Here is a 22,143-nt window from a genome sequence, read left to right as displayed (position 1 = left end):
CAAGCATAAATATACGATAATATATGTTTTAATTTAGATAAGGATGCTATCTCTTACTAAAACCTAGCCCCTGGTTATGGAACATACCAGTTTATATATTGTGAATACTTACCTCTTTATGGGCTTATGAATTGCTAACCTGTCACTTTGACACTCAAGCATACATAGTATGTTATAACCAGTGTGGAATGAAATATAACATGTACTCAAAATGGTAAAAGTTAAAATCTCCTAATATAATATAATACACATATCTAGAGAATAATCCTTTCTTTCTTCTTTGAACCATGCATCTCTAGTGGTAGAATTTGATACAATGTGATATATATAATTACATTTTTGGAATATATATCCATGGGGGAGCTATAAGCTATGGTACCTCATTATATCTAGTATAAATACATTAATAAACGAATGGAGAATTGATGTTAATTGATTTGACTAATTGACACCTGAATCAGATTATGCTAGTATGATGGGGTAGAAATATGTGGAGGCAAAATTGGAATTTTAGGTATATTAACAACAAATTATATGTACTTACCATTTAATAACCCTACCCATATGATCTGATGCCTAGCTCCCTATCTATGGATATATTTATGAAGAGATCAGGAGCACATTATTAGCTTATACTTCTGTAGTAGACCATGACCAACATGGGACTACAGCCATAATTAACCCACTATGCTTACTTTATGTAAGGCAATAATATTGGAGCTATGCATAGCACCAGTGTTACTATATTATACTTACCTGATGTATCCACAAAATGTAATGATTTATACTATATTTAATGAATAATAATAATTAGATTCTCATAAGCAATGAATCTGGATGGTAATGATATTAACCTTATATCAGGAATATGATTGGGATATATCTCTAGTAATGCAAAAATATATTAAATTTTAACTAATCCTTTATCTAATAATCTTTCAGTGTAAGGACATATGTACACTTCACGAGAAATGTTTTGTATATAGAATATGATAATAGGCCATGTAGGTTGACTTGCACTTTCACATTGTACACTTTAATTTAATTTATGAATTACACAATTACATTTTCAAAGGTTTGGATTGTGGATACATATATCGTATATATCGATCTATGTATCTATCACATATGAATGTTATGTCACTAAACACGTAGTTAATGGCATTTTTGTAATATGATATCACATTATAGTTTGGATATGGATTCACTCTCTAATCAGTATATGAAAATTTAAAAAATTGTCACTATTTTATATAATAGTTGGGAGCAGCTCATAGAACCACTTAATGGATGATAATACTTTTTCACGTTTATCACATTAGTGATGTAATCACATATCACTAACACTGTGTATTAATAGTTTTCACAGAGCTGACTATGATACAGTCAATCTATATACACAGTCTCTCGTGTATGTCACACATATTGATTGTATCATTTGTTTGTATACTTTTAATTAAATGTAATTTTATTTTGATATAGTGTATCACGTGGTAGCTACAAATTGCTGATATATTGTTTGCCGGATTCTATATTACAGTAAGTATATATAGATAATTGGACTGTATTATTAAAAGGTCCATATCTATAATTGGATCTATTTTTATTACGTTGCATACGTAGGATCAGGAGTATATATTTCAGAAAGCAGGGATTTAACTCAAAAAATCAATTTTATAATATTTCAGATGTGACAGTATATGGGTTTCTAAATAGAAGCTGATAGGTCATATGTACAAAGTAATATATTGGTATTTAAGATTGCACCTTGGAATATAAATAATTACACCCCTTAACCACTTATGTGTTGTTGAAAGAAGAAATGGGTGGGTTATAATACGTATAGAACCATATATTTGCATTAGAGATTATTATACCTTGATATGTGAACAATTTATTTATTTAAATACATATATGAGAGGGGAGGGACACATAAGATTGCAGGATTGATATAAATATCTTAATTACCATGTCCTCTCGTTATGGTAGGGAGGACGTATGTGTTAACATAGGAGCATAGGACTCACATCATAGTCCTATCACTCCGATTAATAGACAGCAGGTGCTGCAGTTTACGTTCACTGCAGACAGGAGCTTATACGGCTAATGATGAGTAACGTCTTTTGTGTTTAAAAACAAAACGTTTGAAAGTAATGGGGTTCATTCATGTCCACGGCTCCCCATAAATATGTCATGTCCGGCGGGCGCGGATTACTATAGTGCCCTGAGGAAGCCTATGAGCGAAATGTGCATTGGCTTAGAGCTAGTGTGTCTTATGTGCATAATATAAATGTTTATGTTTATGTCCTACTAAAATATATGTATATGTGTACCGTATGATATAGGATTTACTATAATCAGCATCTGACAGCATATCAGATGAGTGGCATAACGGCCCGTCTGGTTGTAAAATACACGGGGTTATTAGAAGTAATAAATTGGTGACGGCACTGTTAATTGCACGGCAGTGGCTGCAGTGATTAATAACTTATTTCTATCTGATACCCCATTAATGCAGTGTACGATATAGGATTCACTATATCAAACAGTTTATGGTATACTAAACGAGCAGCCTAACGGTTAACCCAGCTGTAAAATATATGTGGTCATTTGGTGTGAGAGACCAGTGACGGCATTGTGAATCAGGCGGCATTGGCTGCAACAATCTATGATTTTATCGGTTTAATGCCCCATCAATGTACTGCATGATATAGGAATCATCATAGCCAGCAGTTAACAGCATACTAGCTGAGGAGCTTAAACGGCCCGTCTAGTGGTAGAATATACGCGTTCATCTGAAAAGAGAAATTTGTGATGACACTTTGAACTACGTAGCAGTGGCAGCAGTTACAAATAACCTAAATATAGATGTACCGCACAAACGGTGGAGTACGTACTGCCATTTAAAAATGGATATTACATCCAGTGCGGAATCCTGAATTATACTATAGTGGCCACAAGAGCTTTAGCTCTAGCTCTATTCAGTGTAACCGCAGGCTCTATTATAACACAGTGATACAAATGTCTGGTATGAGATTATAAAGGTGCCGCTATAAGCCCTAATAACTGAAGCAGCTGATTATATCTGTGTTAAGCACAGCTGCAGACCACACTGGAATTTATTACAGTTTAAGTGGCCAGGACTAATAAAATACTATCCGGATACGCGGTTACATAATATAATAGTGTTGGCTCAGTTATACTAGTTATCTCATTAGAACTAGTATACAGCGTATCAGACAGCCTGTATTGTCCGCATTGTTACGGGAACCGCACCTATATAATACTAGGAATGGGCAGTATTAGAACTCTAGGTGACACATGAAGTGATCTGGAGTGCATATCATAGGTAGTTACAGTGGTTAAATACAAGTATTTGTCGTCAGCATTATAATGATGCAGGTTTAGTTGCAATATCCTAAGGGTGTGACTTCGTAAGGTCCTGGTAATCATTGAAATACAGCAATTGCCTATCATTGAAGTTATTTGAAAGGCGATACAAAATATTAAACATTATATCCATCATCACATTAATATATTAGACTGTATTTCCGGGATACACCCTATTAAGAGTCCCACTTGAGTCGATCACCCACAAATCTCTCAATATGAATAATTAATTTGAGTGCAATATAGAAAGAATCATTACGGTCTATACATATTAGGATTAATTGATAATAAGAGCACACAATATATCTGACACACTAGTCTTGTTTTTAATCTTTATTCACTTATTTTCATTCTTTTTTCACTTTCCTTACTACGTTTTTAATACTTCGCTTGATTTTGAATAAAGGACAATACAAGTCTGAAAAATAAAATTAATTAAAGACTGAATTATCATACATTTATTGTGGCATTTTGCCTAGATCTGAGTACATTATAGGGATTTTAATGAATTTACAATAAAGGATTTATTTTAAATTTAATGCTTATTGGGTTGCGTGCACCATATAAGTAACTGATTTCTTTTTTCTTTTCCCCTTTCTTTGGGGATTTGACTTTATACTTTAACCTAAATCAGTTGGTAGCACCTATAATGACCTTGATATAAAAAATTTTTTTTTCATGATTTATTCATTATAAAGTGATAGTGGTATTCATTACTGAAAAGGTATCCCAAGCACATAAACTATTTGGATTGATTACATCTTGGTGCGGGTTATCCCCCAACTTCAGTGGCGGATTTAGGGGGGGGGCACCAAGGCACGTGCCCCCCCTGTCATTTTTAATAGATGTTTTGTATTGTCCATGCTGCTGTGCGCACCCGCCCCCGACATGTCCCCCGCCGCTGTGCGCATCCGCCTCCGGCACCCGACATGTCCCCCTCAGTGGCGCACGCCCCCCTGATGAGTTGAATCTCCTGTTCTTGAGATGGAGACACAGCTGTCTCCATCTCAGGTAAAAGCCGCGATCGCGTTCGCGATCGCGACCGCGGAGCCGCTGCACTGCAGCGGCAGCAGAGAGCTACCATAGCTCTCTACTATAAACAGTCCGGAGGGGTGAAGGGGGAGCTGCTGGCTGCTCAAGTTCCCTCCGTCCTTACAGTGCTGCTAGCGCCTGGTGGAAGGGTAATTAAATACTGTAACTGTATGTATGTTTGTATTTGTAGTAATTTATGTATGTGTGTATGTATGTGATTGTGTATGTATGTTTGGGTGTGTGTTTGTGTATATGTGTTTGTGTGTTACTCTGTGTGTATTATATGGTGCAATACTGCATGTCCCTGGTGCAGTAGTTCCCTGGGTGGAGACTGGCATGCACCCCTCCATGCGGTGGAAACCAGGTGGCACTTAGTAGCCTTTGTGAGTAAATCAATGTATTACAAAAGGCATAGTGTACCGATGTTTCAATGGGCGTTTTTTTCAAGGTGCTTTACTGTAGGCTTGAAGGAAAAAAAACGCTTTATGTGGCGTTGAAACGTCGGTACACTATGCCTTTTGTACTGTAATACATTGATTTACTCACAGAGACCGCTGAGTACCGCCTGGTTCTACTGCATGGGGGGGGGGGGGGCATGCCACCTATTACATATATGGAGGGCACCTTGGTATTAAGCAACATCTTCAGTGAGTGCCTATTTTTTGTCATTAGATATATATATATATATACACACACACACACACACACACACACACACACACACACACACACACACACACACACATGTACGTACACACATACATACATACATACATACACACATACACACACACACCCACACATGGAAACCCCCCTCACTAAATCCTGCGTTTGCCCCTGCCCCTGCTCTCCTGTCACCTGCTGCTGCTGTTCTGCTCACACGGAGGAGCCGAGCAGGAGGAGGAACTTTACAGATGCAGCCCGCTGCCGCTGGGGATCTCTGCTACCGATCTCCGGCGTGGTGCTGTGCTCCCCACTGACACCACGCCGTGTACGCTGTGCAGTGAAAGTGTACTACTCACACTTTCACTCTTAGCCGCCGGCGCCGATCCTCCCCTGCCTAATAACGGGAATAATAAAGGGAACCTGGTGCCCGCAACGTAATGTGAAGACATCACGCCATCCGCAGCAGCTGTCTTCTCCTGTTCCCTTAGGACCTGTACCCGCCATGCGCTGTCGGCTCCTTCCAGTCCTCAGGTACCAGCCAGTGGGGCAAACCTGCTGTAAGGTATTTGCTCCAAAACAATGCCCACTGCCTTGACTATAATATAATACTACAAGTGCGTGGACTGTAATATAATGCTACAAGTGCCTGTAATATAATGCTACAATGCACTTGTAGAATTATATTATATCCCATGCATTGTAGCATTATATTACAGGCACTAGTAGCATTATATTACAGTCCATGCACTTGTAGTATTATAGTAAATGTGATGCCGGGAGGGAGGCATGGGCGTGCGATATTGTCAGGGAATGCTTCATTATTTAGATTATTTTGAATAGGAAAGTATGGTTTTTTGAGAATAGTATGTACAGTCACATCATGTGTATATAATATATTTTTCTTTCTTGAAACAAATGTTTTGTCCCTGTATCTCTACCTCAGCCCCCTCACCCTCCCTGTATCTCCCCCTCAGCCCCCTCACCCTCCCTGTAGCTCACCCTCAGTGTCCCTGTCCTCATCCTGTAACTCCCCCTCAGCGCCCTTACTCTCCCCCTCACCCTCCCTGTATCTCCCCCTCAGCGCCTTTATCCTCACCCTCCCTGTAACTCCCCCTCAGAGCACTCACCTTCTCTGTAACTATCCTCAGCGCCCTTACCCTCCCCATATTTCCCCCTCAATGCCCTTACCCTCACCCTCCTTGTAACTCTCCCTCAGCACCCTCACCCTCCTTGTATCTCACCCTCAGTACCCTTACCCTCACTCTTCCTGTGACTATCACTAAGCACCCTCCCTCTCCCTGTATCTCCCCCTCAGGGGGGGGAGTGGGGGTAAACTGGGGAGAGAGAATGGTGCTGCTGTGAGCGGTCTTTTGCTGGGGGGGGGGGGGGAGTGGGGGTGACCTTCCTGCTGTCAATCTTCATGCGATCGCCCCTGCGATCGCTTTCTTCTGTGTTCTTGTCGTTGCCCAGCAACGGCCGTCGCTGAGCAATAATGCGCCTGCGCATTGCGTCCGCTACGTATGTGCAGTTTCGACCCGTTCGCACGGCTGCGAAAACCAGCAGCGTGCGAACGTTTCGGAATGATCCCCATAACGTATAAGAACTAACTGTGGACCTGTACCCCCTCCAGCAATGCATTTCGATCATAGACACACTCGATACTCACATTGAGCACTTGACCACACCCCCTCACACAATTGGTCACACGCACTGAAACTTCGCCACGCCCACTCCACTTCTAACTCCACCCCTCCTTGATAGCACAACCACTTATGGTGCCCCCCCTGTCATTCTTTTCTGGATCCGCCCCTGCCCAACTTGGAGTAGAGTGGTACTCTCTCCAGTGTTTGGAAAACTCGAAAGTCCCTTACAGTGTTGCTGTGTTGTGCTGCATCAGACCAGTGGTAGTGTCCTGGCCATCAGTCATTCCAGTGACCAGGCAGTCATATGTTCACTGCTGTTGTATAATAATAATAATAATAACAACAACAACAACAAGTCCCTTACAGTGTTGCTGTGTTGGGCTGCATCAGACCAGTGGTAGTGTCCTGGCCATCAGCCATCAGTTATTCCTGTGCCAAAATTTGGAGGATAAAATAGGGAAAGATCAAGAACCACTACCTCCTAGTGCTGAAGCTGCTGCCACTAGCCATGACATAGACGATGAAATGCCATCAACGTTGTCTGCCAAGACCGATGCCCAATGTGATAGTAGAGGGAATGTAAAATCCAAAAAGCCAAAGTTCAGTAAAAAGACCCAAAAAAAGAAATTTAAATGGTCTGAGGAGAAATGTAAACTTGACAATATGCCATTTACGGCACAGAGTGGCAAGGAATGGCTGAGGCCCTGGCCTATGTTCATGACTAGTGGTTCAGCTTTACATGACGATGGAAGCCCTCATCCTCTAGAGAAATTAAAAGAGTTAAGCTGGAAAAAGCACAGAAAATAACTGTGCGTTCTGAGATGGTATCAAAAATCCCCAAGGAGAGTCCAAGTGTGTTGGCGGTTGCGATGCCTGACCTTCCCAACACTGGACCGGAAGAGGTGGCTCCTTCCACCATTTGCACGCCCCTTGCAAGTGCTGGAAGGAGCACCCACAGTCCAGTTCCTGATATTGAAATTGAAGATGTCACTGTTGAAGTACACCAGGATGAGGATATGGGTGTTGCTGACGCTGAGGAGGAAGGTGACGATGAGGATTCTGATGGTGATGTGGTTTGTTTAAGTCAGGCACCGGGGGAGACATCTGTTGTCCGTGGGATGAAGAAGCTCATTGTGATGCCTGGGCAAACTACAAAAAAAACCACCTCTTCGGTGTGGAATTATTTCTCCACAAATCCGGTGTCAAGCCATCTATTGCCTCTGTCAATCTGTAATAAGTAGGGTTAAGGATGTAAACCACTTCGGAACATCCTCCCTTATACGTCACCTGCAGCGCATTCATCATAAGTCAGTGTCAAGTTGTGAAACTTTGGGTAAGACCGTAAGCAGTCCACTGACACCTAAATCCCTTCTTTCTGTTGAACCCAAGCTCTTGCAATCCACACCACCAGCTCCCTCAACATCAACTTCCTCCTTAGTCAGGAACGTCAGTAGTCCTACAGGCCATGTCATTGTCAAGACTGAGGAGTGCTCTCCTAACCGAGATTCCTCCGGAGGATCCTTGAGTGGTACACCTGCCATTGCTGCCGCTGCTGTTGTTGCTGCTGGGAGTCGATTGTCATCCCAGAGGGGAAGTCGGAAGGCCACTTGTACTACTTCCAGTAAGCAACTGACTGTCCAACAATCCTTTGTGAGGAAGATGAAATATGACAGCAGTCATCCTGTTGCAAAGCGGATAACTGAGGCCTTGACACTTATGTTGGTGTTAGACGTGCACCCGGTATCCGCCATTAGTGCAGTGGGATTTAGATAATTGATGGAGGTATTGTGTCCCCGGTACGAAATCCCATTTAGGTTCCACTTCACTAGGCAGAAGATACCGAGAATATACAAAGACGTCAGAAAAAGAGTCACCAGTGTCCTACAAAATGCGGTTGTATCCAGTGTCCACTTAACCCCGGACATGTGGACAATTGGAACAGGGCAGACTAAGGACTATATGACTGTGACAGCCCACTGGGTAGATGTATGGCCTCCCGCAGCAACAACAGCAGTGGCAACAGTAGCAGCATCTCGCAACCGCCAACTCATTCCTAGGCAGGCTACGCTATTTATCACAGCTTTCCATAAGAGGCACACAGCTGACAACCTCTTACAGAAACTGAGGGACATCATCGCAGAATGACTTACCCCAATTAGACACTCCTGGGGATTTGTGATAATGGACAACGCCACCAATATTGTGCGTGCATTACATGTGGGCAAATTCCAGCACGTCCCATGTTTTGCACATACATTGAATTTGGTGGTGCAGAATTTTTTGAAAAATGACAGGGGTGTACAGGAGATGCTGTCAGTGGCCCGAAAAATTGTGGGCCACTTTTGACATTCTGCCACTGCGTGCCGAAGATTGGAGCGACAGCAAACACTCCTGAACCTGCATTGCCATCAACTGAAGCAAGAGGTGGTAATGAGGTGGAATTCAACACTATATATGCTTCAGAGGATGGAGGAGCAGTAAAAGGCCATTCAAGCCTATACATCCACCTACGATATAGGCGAAGGAGGGGGAATGCACCTGACTCAAGCGCAGTGGAGAATGATTTCAATGTTGTGCAAGGTTCTGCAACCCTTTGAACTTGCAACACATGAAGTCAGTTCAGACACTGCCAGCTTGAGTCAGGTCATTCCCCTCATCAGGCTTTTGCAGAAGCAGCTGGAGAAATTGAAGGAGGAGCTAAGACGGAGCGATTCTGCAAAGTATGTGGGAGTTGTGGATGGAGCCCTTCATTTGCTTTGCTAGGATTCAAAGGTGGTCAATCTTTTGAAATCAGAGCACCACATTTTGGCCACCGTGCTCGTTCCTAGGTTTAAAGCCTATGTTGTATTTCTCTTTCCGGCAGACACAAGTCTGCAGAAGTGCAAAGATCTGCTGGTGAGTAAATTGTCAACTCAAGTGGAACGTGACCCGTCAACAGCCCCTCCTTCAATTTCAACCGCCAATGGGGACTCAAGGAAAAGGATAATATTTCCTAGCCCACCCGCTGGCGATGATGTAGGGCAGTCAGGAGCAAGTGCTGACATCTGGTCCAGACTGAAGGATCTGCCAACGATTACTGACATGTCTACTATCACTGTATATGATTCTGTCACCATTGAAAGAATGGTGGTGGATTATATGAGTGACAGCATCCAAGTAGGCATGTCAGACAGTCCGTATGTATAGTGGCAGGAAAAAGAGGCAATTTGGATGCCCTTGCACAAACTGGCTTTATTTTACCTAAGTGTGTACCCCTCCAGTGTGTACTCTGAAAGAGTGTTTAGTGCAGCCGGTAACCTTGTGAGCGATCGGCGTAGGAGGTTACTTCCACAAAATGTGGAGAAGATGATGTTCATCAAAATGAATTATAAATTCCTCCGGGAAGACCTTTACCAGCAATTGCCTCCAGAAAGTACAAAGGGACCTGTGTTGGTGAATTCCAGTGGGGATGAATTAATACTCTGTAAGAAGGAGGATGTACACAGTGAAAGGGGTGAGGAATCGGAGGATGAAGATGAGGTCGACATTTTGCCTCTGTAGAGCCAGTTTGTGCAAGGAGAGATTGATTGCTTCTTTTTTTGGTGGGGGCCCAAACAAACCACTTATTTCAGCCACAGTCATGTGGCAGACCCTGTCGCTGAAATGATTGGTTTGTTAAAGTGTGCATGTCCTGTTTATACAACGTAAGGGTGGGTGGGACGGCCCACAATTCCATCTTGCACCTCTTTTTCTTCTTATCATCATGTGCTGTTTGGGGACTATTTTTTTTAAAGTTCCATCCTGTCTGACACTTCCGTACAGGGTCGGACTGTCCCACAGAGGTACCAGGGAAACCACCGGTTGGCCCCACTGCCTGAGGCCCCACTCCTTCCTCTAGGGATCAGGTTCCAGACTGTGCACTTGTGTTATACATGGTAGATATGTTGCATTACACTGCACTAAACTACTGTGTATTTCAAGCCTCTGTGGAGGCTGACCACACCCCCTTTTTAGGCTGGCCACACCCCTTAGTATGGGCTCCTCTTACTGCATCCCCCGGTGGGCCCTTCATGCCCGAGTCCGACACTGCTTCCGTATATGTCCAGTGGTACTGCCATTTAATTCCAGTGATTTGGACGTATAATTCCAGTAATTTTGCCATGTAATTCCAGTGATTTGGACGTATAATTCCAGTGATTTGGACGTATAATTCCAGTGATTTTTCCATTTAATTCCAGTGATTTGGACGTATAATTCCAGTGATTTGGACGTATAATTCCAGTGGAAATTGTTTATGTCGCTTGGCTTAATCATACAGCTACCTCACTGCACCTCTTCGACATCTTTGCATGAAGTGCTGTTTGGGGCCTAGTTTTTGAAAAGTGCCATCCTATCTGACACTGCCATATGAGTCCAGGGGTACTGATGTATTAGTCCTGGGGTACTGCCGTATAAGTCCACCAATTGCAGAATTTTTTTTAAATGACAGGGGCATGCTAGAGATGCTGTCAGTGGACTGAACAATTGTGGCCCACTCTCGACATTCAGCCACTGCGTGACACTGCTAGATGAGCCAGGTGGTTGGGTCGCTTAGCTTAGTCATACAGCAACCTCGGTGCACCTTTTGTTCTTCTTTGCATCATGTGCTGTTTGGGGCCTTTTTTTATATCTGCTCTCCTGTCTTCCACTGCAGTGCCACTCCTAGATGGTCCAATTGTTTGTGTCACTTGGCTTAGTCATACAGCTACCTCATTGCACCTCTTCTACATCTTTGTATGAGGTGCTGTTTGGGGCCTAGTTTTTGAAAAGTGCCATCTTGTCTGACACTGCAGTACCACTCCTAGATGGGCCAGGTGTTTGTGCCGCACACTTGTGTCGCTTAGCTTTGCTATCCAGCTACCTCATTATACCTCTTTTTCTTCTTGTATTATGTGCTGTTTGGGGACTAGTTTTTGAATAGTGCCATCTTGTCTGCCACTGCAGTGGCACTCCTAGATGTGCCAGGTGTTTGTGCCGCACACTTGTGTCACTTAGCTTAGTCATACAGCAACCTCGGTGCAACTTTTTGGCCTAAAAACAATATTGTGAGGTGTTCAGTGTTCAGAATAGACTGTAAATGAGTGGAAATTAATGTTATTGAGGTTAATAATATCGTAGGAGCAAAATTACGACCAAATTCTGTGATTTTAGCTGTTTTATGTTTTTTTCAAAAATCATCCAGATCCAAAACCAAAACCAAATAAGAAAGGGTGGTTTTGGCAAAACCAAGCCAAAACCAAAACATAAAAGTGAAATTAGAACCAAAACCAAAACACAAAAAGTGCCAGCCGCACATCTCTAATCTACAGTAATGCCCTTTTCATATTAGAAATGCCAGGTGGCAGCCAGGATTGTCTACAAGGATCCCACCCAGATGCTGAGACCCCTTTCAGACTGGCGGCTGGACCTGGCTTATTGCTTGGTCGGCGACGTCACCGCACACAGGTGCATCACCATAGTGACATTATAACTTTAAACATGCTCCTAAAGTGGTATGTTTAAAGAGGATGCATTTAATTTGCCGGTAGTCGGGATCCCGGCTGTCAGGAGACCGACGCAGGAATCCCAACACACGTTGAAATACCTGCAGTCGGAATTCCGTCCGCCGGCTGAAATCTCCACTCGGGTGGTGGCCCATGCCACCTCCCGAGGGGGAATATAACCCCCCATGAGGGGATATGCTGCGCTCGCCACAGGTATTCTGGGTGTCGGGATCCCTGTGTTGGTCTCCTGACCGCTGGGATCCTGACAGCCGGGATACCATACTGACCCCATCTAAAGTTATGGACTGATGTAAATATACTCTATAAAGTGCTAAGGTATATGTGTGCAATATAAATAATAACTGTAAATAAAAACAAAATAAATAATAGCCCCAAGAATCAATGGGCCTGATTCAGATGTGGTTGGGGTTGCTATCATTGCTGCTTCCTTGGAAGCAGCAGTTTTAGCAGGAGGCATCTATTATAAGAAGACACCTCCTTCTGCAGTAGTGATCCAACCTGCATCCTAGGATGCAGCATCAGATCACTCAGTCATCACTGGGCTGCTTACGGCACCCATGGTGCGCACAAGCCTTCTGTTGCAGAGGACAGGAGATCCCTGACTTCTTCCCACCCCTAAACGGTGGTGACATGACTCTGTTTTCACAAAGAGAGGCCCTCACTGCCCCCTGCCCACCCTCCAGATGTCAGTAGATTATCAATCACTGACTGCCGCTCTGCGTCCTATGTTGCAGGACCCGATCATGCATGAGCAGAACAGATTCATCTGTACTTTTTTACGATGGGCACAGGTCTGACATGACCTGAACAGACTCAATATTCCATTGTTGTGGAAGATAAAGAGTTTATCCCTAGATTGGCATTGTTCCGCAAGGCCAGGAGAGGTGGTTACTAATAGAAAGTATTGAAAATCTGATGATCAGAGAATTCAGAAAATAAGCTCCTGAACACAATAATGTAAACATGCTTGATGCTGAACTACGCTTCTGCTCTTTTGTTCTTTCCAAATTACAGCCATCCTTTAGTTACTACTGTATAGGAGTTACATACTGTACATAGTAACATAGTAACATAGTTTGTGAGGTTGAAACAAAACAGTTGTTTATCGAGTTCAACCTGTTAGTGATCTCCTACACTGTAATATTTTTAAGACTAATTTTAGCTTGGGTGAATTTTTAGCTGCTATTTCAAGTACTCCTTGTTTTTTATTTTTATATATTTTGTTCTATTACAGGTTGAGTATCCCATATCCAAATATTCCGAAATACGGAATATTCCGAATTACGGAACTTTTTTCGTGAGAGTGAGATAGTGAAACCTTTGTTTTCTGAAGCTCAATATCCACAAACTTTGTTTAGTACACAAAGTCATTAAAAATATTGTATTAAATGACCTTCAGGCTGTGTGTACAAGGTGTATATGAAACATAAATGAATTGTGTGAATGTACACACACTTTGTTTAATGCACAAAGTTATTAAAAATATTGGCTAAAATGACCTTCAGGCTGTTTGTATAAGGTGTATATGAAACATAAATGCATTCTGTGCTTAGACTTAGGTCCCATCGCCATGATATCTCATTATGGTATGCAATTATTCCAAAATACGGAAAAATCCGATATCCAAAATTCTTCCGGTCCCAAGCGTTTTGGATAAGGGATACTCAACCTGTACTATAGTGCATGATTTACCCACCATATCCCTGTATATCCTTATCCATTAGGAATTTATCTAGCCCATTCTTAAAAGAAGTGACCGAGTCCGCCATTACTACTCTCTCAGGCAGGGAATTCCAAATATGTATTGTCCTTACTGTGAAGAAACCTTTCCATCTCTGTGTGCGAGTGTCCTTTGTGATGATCTTACCAAGAACAAATCCCCCGCTAGCTCTGTGTATTGACCCCTTATATATTTGAAAATGTTAATCATGTCCCCTCTTAATCTCCATTTTTCCAATGTAAACATGCCTAGCCTATCAAGCCTTTCCTCGTACTCTAGCGTCTCCATCCCCTTAATCAATTTGGTCACCCATCTCTGAACCTTTTCTAGTTCCAAAATATCCTTTTTGTAGTATGGTGCCCATAGTTGTGCGCAGTGCAAGATGTGGCCTCACTAGTGATTTATATAATGAGTATAACACTCTAATCCCTTGCATCAATTCCCCGCTTTATGCATGCTAATACATTGTTTGCCTTTTTTTGCTGTATTACTACTTTGGGTACTACAGCTAAGTTTGTTATATATTTTTCCAATACAGAATCCCCTAGTTTCTCCCCATTTAGCATGTATGTAGTATTTTTGTTCTTTCCACCAATGTGCATTACCTTACATTTTTTGAACTGCATTCTCCATTTAGCTGCCCATGAATCCAATTTAAATAAGTCATTTTGTAAAGACTTAGCACCCCCCTCTGAATTTATAACGTTACACAATTTGGAATCGTCTGCAAAAATTTACACTGTACTCTCTAGACCTACTTCTAGATCATTTATGAAAATGTTAAACAATAGTGGTCCAAATACAGACCCTTGTGGCCACTTAATACTTTAGACCAATTCGAATATGTTCCATTTACCACCACTTACTGCTCCCTTTTATCCAACCAATTTCTATCCCAAGTGCATATTGTGCTCCATAGCCCAAGTTCTCTTAATTTGTAGATAAGTCTCATGTGAGGTACCGTATCGAAAGCTTTTGCAAAGTCTAAAAAGATTATATCCACCTCTTTAACCTGATCTAGGTTCACACTAACTGTTTCATAAAAGCCTATTAAGTTAGTTTGACATGATCTATCTTTCACAAATCTGTGTTGGTTCCTAATAATAACCTTATTGGTTTCAAGGAACTCCTGTGTTCTATCTCTTAAAAATACCATCCAGTACTTTTCCCAATATAGATGTAAGACTTACTGGTCTATAATTATCCGGTTCAGATTGATTTCCCTTTTTAAATATTGGCACTACTTCCGCTATACGCCAGTCTTTGGAGACCATGCTTGATGTAATTGAGTCTTTGAAAATCAAATATAGGGGACTTGCTACTTCCGAGTGTAGCTCCATGAGAATACTTGGGTGAATTCCGATGGGACCAGGTGACTTATTAATCTTAATTTTTTTTAATCGGTCACAGACTACAGGTACTAACTTACTTAAATAAACATTTAGTAGTGGGACATTAGCATTGTTGAGGTTATGCATCAATCCCGCAATCTGGTCCTCTCTTGTGAATACAAATGAGAAAAACTAATTTAATTTTTCCGCTATGTCATTGTCATCTTTGATTAGCATGCCCAACTTGCCTTTTAAATGGCCTATACACTCTTTCTTTAATATTTTGCTGTTGATGTGTTTAAAAAAACTTTTTTGGGGTCTGATTTACTTTCCTTTGCTATTAGCTTTTCTGTTTAAATTTTAGACGCTTTGATTTATTTTTTGCATATTTTGTTACAATCCTTATAGTAGCCATTAGTTACTTAATCTTTTTGTTAAGCCACATTGGTTTGGAATTATTACTTCTTCATTTGCTGCTCATGGGAATGAACTTTCGAGTATAATTAGTGAGCAACAGTTTTAATACATTCATCTGTTGTATTCTTGCCTTGAAACAAAATTTCCCAATCAATGTCACTTAAAGCTTCCCTCATACTGTCAAAGTTGGCTTTGCTAAAGTTTAAAGTCTTATTTGAACCTATATAAGGCTGCTTGTGAAAACTGATATTGAATGTGACCATACTGTGGTCGCTGTTTCCCATGGGCTCCCCTACTATAATATTTGATATCAAATCCCCATTGTTTGTTAATACCAGGTCTAAGATTTCATTGTACCTAGGGCCTAATTCTGAGTTGATAGCAGCAGCAATTTTGTTAGCAGTTGGGCAAAACCATATGCACTGCAGGGGGGGGGGGGGCAGATATAACGTGCAGAGAGATTAGATTTGGGTGGGGTGTATTCAAACTGAAATCTAAATTGCAGTGTAAAAATAAAGCAGCCAGTATTTACCCTGCACAGAAACAAAATAACCCACCCAAATCTAACTCTCTCTGCAAATGTTATATCTCCCCCCCCCCTGCAGTGCACATGGTTTTGCCCAATTGCTAACAAACTTGCTGCTGCGATCAACACAGAATTACCCCCCTAGTTGGTTCCTTGATTAGTTGAAGTAAGTAGTAATTATTTAGTGTGTTTAAAAACCTATTACGCTTAAAAGTATCACATGAATCATTTGTCCAATTTATCTCTGGATAGTTAAAATCTCCCATCACTATTACGTCTCCTAATCCTGTAGCTTTTTCAATTTGCTTCAGTAACAATTCCTCATCAGACACATTAATATCAGGCAGCTTGTAGCATATCCCTATAAGTTTCTTTTTAGTTCCCTTTCCCCCCGCATGCAATTTTTACCCATAAAGTCTTCACAGTATTTACAGTCCCATCACTAGTGTCTTCCTTTATATCAGGTTTGAAAAAAGGCTTTACATAAAGACAAACCCCTCCACCCCGTTTATTTAATCTGTCTCTCCTGAACAGCGTATTACCCTCCAGATTAACTGTTCAATCATGAGATTTGTCCCACCAAGTTTCATTAATACCTATAATATCATACTGTTTGCTGCAAGGACTTCTAGTTTCCCCCTTTTCCCTGTAAGGCTTCTAGATTTTACATACATACAATTAAGATAAGCATTCCCTCTACTGTTCAGAAATTCATCATCTATATGCATTTTTAATGATCCATCGTTATCCTTAATTTCGTAAAACCCTTTCCGGCTGCTCTCTCCCTCCCCGCTTCTCCACCCCCAATCAGCTCACTACGTCCATCCTTACTATTTTCGCTGCTTGACCCATAGTTTCTAGCTAAACCCTCCTGAATATTCCTGAAACATTAATGTTCAACTGTCCTCTGCTCCAATAATGTATGACCAGATGGACATCATCTGCATGTGTTTTACCTGTAGCTGAAGCTTTCACAGCTGTGCTCCCTGATTAGTGAAACTTAAGTATCTGATTAATTGACTGTTGCCATGACTGACTGTTCTTTTTTATTTCCTGAAAATGCTAATTGTAAATTAAGAATAATTAGAAGACCCCCTTGATCGATAAAGACTTTTAGGTTTCCAGAATGCACCCCTAGATATTCTGACATTGAATTTGATGTGTGCATTCACTGTAATTTGAAAACTGGATTATTTTCCAGATAACATTATGACACATCTCATAATTAAGTAAGAGTTTAACATCATTTAGTAACATCTTGACATTATATTAGGTACTCATGTTGAAGAATTTTGTGATATAATTGATGTTGCTATGTGACATTAGTTTAATTTTCTGGCAAGAATCCATATAATGTGCTGAAAATATACTCTGTTTCAGTTTCTTGTTAGAATAGGAAATCCTCCAGGAAACCATAAATGTTATACATTAGGTACTCATGTTGAATATTTTTTGTGAAATAATTGATGTTGCTACAGTATGTGACACTAGTTTCATTTTCTAGCAAGTGTCCATCTAACATACCTAATGCAAGCAATCCACCATCAGCTACCAGTAGGTATACCAACTTTTCATTCTCAGTCACAGAGAGGGGTCATGACTAGGACACAGCAATATGCCCCATTATATGCCATCAGGTTCACGTGCACCTTATATGACATCCGAGCCCTATATGCCCCTTTATTAGTCCCCTCATGCATCTTATGCCAGAGCTCTCACTCTGCAGTCAGTCAGATTTGAGGACACCGCCCATACAAGACTACCATGACTAAGGGCCATGGCCACATCCCCCCGATTTCTAGACTGTCCAGAGAAATCCAAGACAGGTGGCAACCCTAGTTAATAGCAACACGGATATATATACCTCATGCAGTCTTCACTATCAACACCTTCATCATACAATTTTCAAATGCCGAGTCTCCTAATGCAATGCATGATTCCAAAGAAAAATTCTTATTTGTTAAGGCTGTTTCTGCTGGGGGTGAAATTCATTACAGAAGACTAAAGCCCACTGCTCGTATCACTTTGCAGATCCAAAAAATTTTACAATCCTGAGAGCGATTTTTAGTTCAGCTATGCACTTTGTACACAATGAACTATGTTTAGCATAGTTTGTTACACATTAGGGCAGTACGGATGGTGTAATGGTTAGCATTACTGCCTCACAGCACTACGGTCATGGGTTTGATTCCCACCATGGCCCTAACTGTGTGGAGTTTGTATATTCTCCCCGTACTTGCGTGGGTTTCCTCCCACAATCCAAAAATACACTAGTATGTTATTTGACTCCCAACAAAATTAACCCTAGCGTGAATGTGTGTGTGTACCTGTGGTTGGGAATATAGATTGTAAGATCCACTGGGGCAGGGACTGATGTGAATGGACAAATATTATCTGTAAAGCGTTGCGGAATATGTGTGCGATATAAAAAACTGGTATTAATAATAATAGTTTGTGCTTTTACAAGGGGACTAAGAGGTTGACGATCGCAATTTTTAAGCAGGACTAAAAATCCACTCCTCCCAATCTCTCAGTTGCAGGAATGTTTGAAGTCGTTTGCTGGCTAATGTTCTTGCACACACACCTGTGCAATTATAGGGCCAGTCAATTGATATCGGGTGATCAGCTCGATGATTGCATAGGAGTGTACCCAGCTTAAGGATATTTTTAAACAACAGTAGTTTTTTGTGAAACAATAATTTACAAAAGATACCAATAAGACAGACAGCTTCCTGTTGAACAACAGATCACTAAGGCGAAGACAGCAGTTTTAGCATTGGTACTGTGTCCAATTTTCACCAACAATGCATCATGTATTAGCCGAGGTCATGTGTCCATGCTACAAAATTCCATCTCTCTTCCATTTCTCCTGAAAAGCAATTCCTTAGCTGCATGGGGAGGTTAAGACAGTGTCATAATTCCTTAGGAAATGTAATTGTCCCACAATCCACTTAGCCATGGATATGTGCACAAGAGTTATTGGGTACTGGGTATGTGTAATATTCTTTGCATCATGTATATTCCAGTAATGTCACTGTATGTGTGTTATTAAGGCAGATCCAGATTAAGGAGAATAGGCAGAGGGACTTGGTACTTGGGCCTCCCAACTCCATGCTTCCTCCATCTCGAACACAGGTCAGAGCACAGTACTGCACTGTGCAGTTTTAGGCTGTAATCACATAGCAGCTACCAGGCACTAGGACCCAGCTTGTTTCCAATGAGTCTTGATTTCCTACATGCACCTTTGGTGCATGCTCTGCATCCCGCTGTTTCTTCCTCTCCTTTCCATTCGTCATCTACATGCCTTTGAGCACTCTCGTAAGTGTGGAAGCCCCAGGAAACCCCAATATCCACAGTACCACCCCCGGATGGGCGGCAGTGCTGTCTTAAGTGCCCTGGGCCCTCTGAAGGCTTAATTCAGTCCTGGATAAAGATGATGTGGTGTTCCTCCTTTTCACTTTCTGGGCAGGGGCAAATCTCATCTTTGTCCAGAATTCTCAAATTTTGTGAGAAATCACCATCCAATCTCACTATATAACATGTTACATTTTGTATCAGTCCCTATCCAGTAGCAATAGCAGAGCACTGTGGAGGAATTCAGGTGGAGGGTTATCCACACTGCAAAATGCAGTGGATAACATGTAAAATGGTCCATGCGCAGAGAACTGAATGATTTTAAATGAACCCTGCTACCTTTGGTGTATATGGTATTATCTTAGCAAACATGGAGGGAGAGGAAAAACAATACTTTATAACTCTAGTAAAATAGCTGAAAATTAATTCCAACCAAATTGATACCCTTAAAAATAATATGTTGACTACGTGCAGTGGAGACAGCCATTATGTGTCCTGAATCAATAGTGCTGTATCAGAAAGCATTCTATTAATTCACTAGGAAATATTGAGGTGAATTGCACTAGTATCTCGCACCTCAGTGATTTTACTAGTTTCAATTAAAATAATACAGTAGGTTACATTTTATGAATTTTGCAGACCAGTCCACTTTAATGCATTTGATGCAGGTATTAGATACAGTGTCTTCAAAACACTTTCCAAAGTGCTACAAACAATGTTATTTTGACCAGAAGTTATGCCTGTACTTTGTTTTGTCTTTCAGTGCCCATAATTGTCAGAGAAGCCTAAATTGTGTTTCCATAGTTTGTCTTTAATGCATTGCACAGGGCAGTGTTAAAGCCTGCAAATTGTAGACTGCAAAATTATTTTCTCTGCTGGTAACTATGTACAGGAGAGGAGAGCAAAGGAAGTGGTGCGGATATAAACCCGCATGGCATAAAAATTATGCTGCTTTTCTAACCCCTTCCTATTTCAAATTCCAGCCTTTTAGAAATGATTTAGTTGTGTGCTGCTCTCATTCCAAGACATCACTTATCTTCCTTCCCCCAATGATTCAGCTTCCTTTGTTCCCAGTTTATGGGAGCTTTGAAATGATGTAACAAAGGAAGGTATTGAATGAACTCTTGTAAAACACCTTTATTGCTCGCTGAAAAAAATTCAAGGGCATTTTACACAAAATGGTTTCTGAAAACCTTGCTGCATTAAGTTACATGGGTAGGCATGCTTTGGCTTACTTATCTATAGTACTCTATGTGCAAATCTACAGAATGGCTGAAATATTAAATTTTTGTGTTCATTCTCTCACTGCACATCCAAAATGTAAAAGTCTATGAATAGTTTTTTTGTCTACTGTGAATACAATTTAACATAGCACTATGCACAGGAGACCTCATCTGCTAAGTGCAGTGAATGTGCTGTGCCAAACATGTTAGTTTCTTGCACTGGTACACAATCACATACAGCGTATTTTATGGTAAATGAAGAGATACTTTTTTTATGAGAGTCTAGGGGGTAAATTTACTAAGATGGGAGTTCTATTTAAGATGGGATGTTGCCCAGAGCAACCAATCATATTCCAGGTATTATCTTCTAGAAGGTTCTAGATACATGATTGGTTGCTATGGGCAACATCCCATCTTAAATAGAACTCCCATCTTAGTACATTTACCCCTAGGTTTGCAAGGAGGCTAGACTATCTCATCAGGAATCCTAAGTGAAAGTGTACAGTATACTCCATAAAAATGAGAGCCACACTTGTTAGTAAAAATCCCTTTTGTATTTTGCATAGCATTTATGTTCCCAAAGCTTCCCTATATATTGTATTGTATTGTAAACCTACTAAAGAGCGAAGAAGTGAACAGGTGGAGACAGTGTCGTACTGGGGCATGAAGGGCCCACCGGGGTAATGGAGTAATAGGGGCTCATACTTAAGGGTGTGGCCAGCTTACAAAGGGGGTGTGACCAGTTTCCACAGAGGCTTGAAATACAGTGTAATGCAACATATCTACCACGTATAATACAAGTGCACAGTCTGGAACCTGATCCCTAGAGGAAGGAGTGGGCACTCAGGTAGTGGGGCTAACCGGTTACATAGTTAATGAGGTTGAAAAGAGGCAAAATGCCCATCAGGTTCAACCTGTAATCTGTCTTAAAACGAGTTCATTATAATGTCCCAGATTAAAAATGTCAATATTTTAAATGTTATAGCCTTGGATATCTTTTTCAGTCAGGAATTTACCCAATCCGTTTTTAAATGCATATATAGTGTCCGCCATTACCACCTTCACTGGCAGGGAATTCCAGATCCTTATTGCCCTAACAGTGAAGAACCCTTTCCTAGGTAGCGTATGGAATTTTCTCTCCTCAAACCTCAGCGAGTGACCTTTGCGTCTTATACAGAGTTCTTTTAATAAACAATTCTTCTGATAACTCTTTGTAATTTCCCTTTATATATTTGAAGATATCGATAATGTCTCCTCTTAGACGCCTCTTCTAGTGTATACAGTTTCAACCTAGTAAGCCTTTCCTCATACTCCAGTCC

At 41.2% G+C, this 22,143-nt stretch overlaps 1 long non-coding RNA gene across 1 annotated transcript in view; it reads right to left on the bottom strand.

Moving 5' to 3' along the window:
• LOC134986508 (uncharacterized) overlaps positions 1-22,143 on the bottom strand; it is a 137,601-nt gene that overhangs the window by 14,447 nt on the left and 101,011 nt on the right. The window lies entirely within an intron of this gene.

The sequence above is a fragment of the Pseudophryne corroboree genome, chromosome 2 (genome assembly GCF_028390025.1).
Source record: "Pseudophryne corroboree isolate aPseCor3 chromosome 2, aPseCor3.hap2, whole genome shotgun sequence".
NCBI lineage: Eukaryota > Metazoa > Chordata > Amphibia > Anura > Myobatrachidae > Pseudophryne > Pseudophryne corroboree.
This window is presented reverse-complemented; position numbering and strand designations above follow the sequence as displayed.